Genomic DNA, 6,000 nt, shown 5'->3' with positions numbered 1-6,000 from the left:
CGAAGCTTCTCATAAGATACACAGCTAGTGGGGTGTCACTTGAGGCAGACTGGCCAAAGTAACAAAAAAATGTGTATTTGGGTGAGCAACTAGCAGGAATCACTATGACACTCATAGGGTAGCCAATGCCTCGTCACCAGCATAATCACATCAGCAACTTCAAGAAACCCCTGGCAAAAGTTACAATGACTCTTAAGATACACAACTAGTGGCGTAGCTATCAGGCAGACTGGAAAGAGTATCTAAAAAATGTGTATTTGGGTGAAGAACTGGCAGGAATCTCTATGACTCTCTTGAGGTAGCCAATACCTCGTCACCAGCAGAATCAAATCAGCAACTTCTAGAAACCCCTGGCAAAAGTAACGATGTTTCTCTTAAGATACACAACTAGTGGCGTATCGCTTCAGGCACACTGGAAACAGTATCTAAATAATGTGTATTTGGGTGAGCAACTGGCACGAAACACTGTGACTCTCTTAGGGTAGCCAATATCTCGTCACCAGTATAATCACAGCTTCAAAGTCAAGAAACCGCTGGCAAGAGTAACGATGTTTCTCTTAAGATACACAATTAGTGGCGTATCGCTTCAGGCAGACTGGCCACAGTATCTCAAAATGTGTATTTGGGTGAGCAACGGGCAGGAAGCACTATGTCTCTCTTAAGGTAGCCAATGCCTCGTCACCAACATAATCCCATCACCAACTTCAAGAAACCGCTTGCAAAGGTAACGAAGCTTCTCATAAGATACACAGCTAGTGTGGTGTCACTTGAGGCAGACTGGCCAAAGTATCAAAAAAATTTGTATTTGGGTGAGCAGCTAGCAGGAATCACTATGACACTCATAGGGTAGCCAATGCCTCGTCACCAGCATAATCACATCAGCAACTTCAAGAAACCCCTGGCAAAAGTTACAATGACTCTTGAGATACACAACTAGTGGCGTAGCTATCAGGCAGACTGGAAAGAGTATCTAAAAAATGTGTATTTGGGTGAAGAACTGGCAGGAATCTCTATTACTCTCTTGAGGTAGCCAATGCCTCGTCACCAGCAGAATCAAATCAGCAACTTCTAGAAACCACTGGCAAAAGTAACGATGTTTCTCTTAAGATACACAACTAGTGGGGTATCGCTTCAGGCACACTGGAAACAGTATCTAAAAAATGTGTATTTGGGTGAGCAACTGGCACGAAACACTGTGACCCTCTTAGGGTAGCCAATATCTCGTCACCAGTATAATCACATCTTCAAAGTCAAGAAACCGCTGGCAAGAGTAACGATGTTTCTCTTAAGATACACAATTAGTGGCGTATCGCTTCAGGCAGACTGGCCACAGTATCTCAAAATGTGTATTTGGGTGAGCAACGGGCAGGAAGCACTATGACTCTCTTAAGGTAGCCAATGCCTCGTCACCAACATAATCCCATCACCAACTTCAAGAAACCGCTTGCAAAGGTAACGAAGCTTCTCATAAGATACACAGCTAGTGGGGTGTCACTTGAGGCAGACTGGCCAAAGTAACAAAAAAATGTGTATTTGGGTGAGCAACTAGCAGGAATCACTATGACACTCATAGGGTAGCCAATGCCTCGTCACCAGCATAATCACATCAGCAACTTCAAGAAACCCCTGGCAAAAGTTACAATGACTCTTAAGATACACAACTAGTGGCGTAGCTATCAGGCAAACTGGAAAGAGTATCTAAAAAATGTGTATTTGGGTGAAGAACTGGCAGGAATCTCTATGACTCTCTTGAGGTAGCCAATGCTTCGTCACCAGCAGAATCAAATCAGCAACTTCTAGAAACCCCTTTCAAAAGTAACGATGTTTCTCTTAAGACACACAACTAGTGGCGTATCACTTCAGGCACACTGGAAACAGTATCTAAAAAATGTGTATTTGGGTGAGCAACTGGCACGAAACACTGTGACTCTCTTAGGGTAGCCAATATCTCGTCACCAGTGTAATCACAGCTTCAAAGTCAAGAAACCGCTGGCAAGAGTAACGATGTTTCTCTTAAGATACACAACTAGTGGCGTATCGCTTCAGGCAGACTGGCCACAGTATCTCAAAATGTGTATTTGGGTGAGCAACTCGCAGGAAGCACTATGACTCTCTTAAGGTAGCCAATGCCTCGTCACCAACATAATCCCATCACCAACATCAAGAAACCGCTTGCAAAGGTAACGAAGCTTCTCATATGATACACAGCTAGTGGGGTGTCACTTGAGGCAGACTGGCCAAAGTAACAAAAAAATGTGTATTTGGGTGAGCAACTAGCAGGAATCACTATGACACTCATAGGGTAGCCAATGCCTCGTCACCAGCATAATCACATCAGCAACTTCAAGAAACCCCTGGCAAAAGTTACAATGACTCTTAAGATACACAACTAGTGGCGTAGCTATCAGGCAGACTGGAAAGAGTATCTAAAAAATGTGTATTTGGGTGAAGAACTGGCAGGAATCTCTATGACTCTCTTGAGGTAGCCAATACCTCGTCACCAGCAGAATCAAATCAGCAACTTCTAGAAACCCCTGGCAAAAGTAACGATGTTTCTCTTAAGATACACAACTAGTGGCGTATCGCTTCAGGCACACTGGAAACAGTATCTAAAAAATGTGTATTTGGGTGAGCAACTGGCACGAAACACTGTGACTCTCTTAGGGTAGCCAATATCTCGTCACCAGTATAATCACAGCTTCAAAGTCAAGAAACCGCTGGCAAGAGTAACGATGTTTCTCTTAAGATACACAATTAGTGGCGTATCGCTTCAGGCAGACTGGCCACAGTATCTCAAAATGTGTATTTGGGTGAGCAACGGGCAGGAAGCACTATGTCTCTCTTAAGGTAGCCAATGCCTCGTCACCAACATAATCCCATCACCAACTTCAAGAAACCGCTTGCAAAGGTAACGAAGCTTCTCATAAGATACACAGCTAGTGTGGTGTCACTTGAGGCAGACTGGCCAAAGTATCAAAAAAATGTGTATTTGGGTGAGCAGCTAGCAGGAATCACTATGACACTCATAGGGTAGCCAATGCCTCGTCACCAGCATAATCACATCAGCAACTTCAAGAAACCCCTGGCAAAAGTTACAATGACTCTTGAGATACACAACTAGTGGCGTAGCTATCAGGCAGACTGGAAAGAGTATCTAAAAAATGTGTATTTGGGTGAAGAACTGGCAGGAATCTCTATGACTCTCTTGAGTTAGCCAATGCCTCGTCACCAGCAGAATCAAATCAGCAACTTCTAGAAACCACTGGCAAAAGTAACGATGTTTCTCTTAAGATACACAACTAGTGGGGTATCGCTTCAGGCACACTGGAAACAGTATCTAAAAAATGTGTATTTGGGTGAGCAACTGGCACGAAACACTGTGACCCTCTTAGGGTAGCCAATATCTCGTCACCAGTATAATCACATCTTCAAAGTCAAGAAACCGCTGGCAAGAGTAACGATGTTTCTCTTAAGATACACAATTAGTGGCGTATCGCTTCAGGCAGACTGGCCACAGTATCTCAAAATGTGTATTTGGGTGAGCAACGGGCAGGAAGCACTATGACTCTCTTAAGGTAGCCAATGCCTCGTCACCAACATAATCCCATCACCAACTTCAAGAAACCGCTTGCAAAGGTAACGAAGCTTCTCATAAGATACACAGCTAGTGGGGTGTCACTTGAGGCAGACTGGCCAAAGTAACAAAAAAATGTGTATTTGGGTGAGCAACTAGCAGGAATCACTATGACACTCATAGGGTAGCCAATGCCTCGTCACCAGCATAATCACATCAGCAACTTCAAGAAACCCCTGGCAAAAGTTACAATGACTCTTAAGATACACAACTAGTGGCGTAGCTATCAGGCAAACTGGAAAGAGTATCTAAAAAATGTGTATTTGGGTGAAGAACTGGCAGGAATCTCTATGACTCTCTTGAGGTAGCCAATGCTTCGTCACCAGCAGAATCAAATCAGCAACTTCTAGAAACCCCTTTCAAAAGTAACGATGTTTCTCTTAAGACACACAACTAGTGGCGTATCACTTCAGGCACACTGGAAACAGTATCTAAAAAATGTGTATTTGGGTGAGCAACTGGCACGAAACACTGTGACTCTCTTAGGGTAGCCAATATCTCGTCACCAGTGTAATCACAGCTTCAAAGTCAAGAAACCGCTGGCAAGAGTAACGATGTTTCTCTTAAGATACACAACTAGTGGCGTATCGCTTCAGGCAGACTGGCCACAGTATCTCAAAATGTGTATTTGGGTGAGCAACTCGCAGGAAGCACTATGACTCTCTTAAGGTAGCCAATGCCTCGTCACCAACATAATCCCATCACCAACATCAAGAAACCGCTTGCAAAGGTAACGAAGCTTCTCATATGATACACAGCTAGTGGGGTGTCACTTGAGGCAGACTGGCCAAAGTAACAAAAAAATGTGTATTTGGGTGAGCAACTAGCAGGAATCACTATGACACTCATAGGGTAGCCAATGCCTCGTCACCAGCATAATCACATCAGCAACTTCAAGAAACCCCTGGCAAAAGTTACAATGACTCTTAAGATACACAACTAGTGGCGTAGCTATCAGGCAGACTGGAAAGAGTATCTAAAAAATGTGTATTTGGGTGAAGAACTGGCAGGAATCTCTATGACTCTCTTGAGGTAGCCAATACCTCGTCACCAGCAGAATCAAATCAGCAACTTCTAGAAACCCCTGGAAAAAGTAACGATGTTTCTCTTAAGATACACAACTAGTGGCGTATCGCTTCAGGCACACTGGAAACAGTATCTAAAAAATGTGTATTTGGGTGAGCAACTGGCACGAAACACTGTGACTCTCTTAGGGTAGCCAATATCTCGTCACCAGTATAATCACAGCTTCAAAGTCAAGAAACCGCTGGCAAGAGTAACGATGTTTCTCTTAAGATACACAATTAGTGGCGTATCGCTTCAGGCAGACTGGCCACAGTATCTCAAAATGTGTATTTGGGTGAGCAACGGGCAGGAAGCACTATGTCTCTCTTAAGGTAGCCAATGCCTCGTCACCAACATAATCCCATCACCAACTTCAAGAAACCGCTTGCAAAGGTAACGAAGCTTCTCATAAGATACACAGCTAGTGTGGTGTCACTTGAGGCAGACTGGCCAAAGTATCAAAAAAATGTGTATTTGGGTGAGCAGCTAGCAGGAATCACTATGACACTCATAGGGTAGCCAATGCCTCGTCACCAGCATAATCACATCAGCAACTTCAAGAAACCCCTGGCAAAAGTTACAATGACTCTTGAGATACACAACTAGTGGCGTAGCTATCAGGCAGACTGGAAAGAGTATCTAAAAAATGTGTATTTGGGTGAAGAACTGGCAGGAATCTCTATGACTCTCTTGAGTTAGCCAATGCCTCGTCACCAGCAGAATCAAATCAGCAACTTCTAGAAACCCCTGGCAAAAGTAACGATGTTTCTCTTAAGATACACAACTAGTGGCGTATCGCTTCAGGCACACTGGAAACAGTATCTAAAAAAATGTGTATTTGGGTGAGCAACTGGCACGAAACACTGTGACTCTCTTAGGGTAGCCAATATCTCGTCACCAGTATAATCACAGCTTCAAAGTCAAGAAACCGCTGGCAAGAGTAACGATGTTTCTCTTAAGATACACAATTAGTGGCGTATCGCCTCAGGCAGACTGGCCACAGTATCTCAAAATGTGTATTTGGGTGAGCAACGGGCAGGAAGCACTATGACTCTCTTAAGGTAGCCAATGCCTCGTCACCAACATAATCCCATCACCAACTTCAAGAAACCGCTTGCAAAGGTAACGAAGCTTCTCATAAGATACACAGCTAGTGGGGTGTCACTTGAGGCAGACTGGCCAAAGTACCAAAAAAATGTGTATTTGGGTGAGCAACTAGCAGGAATCACTATGACACTCATAGGGTAGCCAATGCCTCGTCACCAGCATAATCACATCAGCAACTTCAAGAAACCCCTGGC

The sequence above is a fragment of the Schistocerca nitens genome, chromosome 3 (genome assembly GCF_023898315.1).
Source record: "Schistocerca nitens isolate TAMUIC-IGC-003100 chromosome 3, iqSchNite1.1, whole genome shotgun sequence".
Lineage (NCBI taxonomy): Eukaryota > Metazoa > Arthropoda > Insecta > Orthoptera > Acrididae > Schistocerca > Schistocerca nitens.
Note: the sequence above shows the minus strand (reverse complement) of the source record.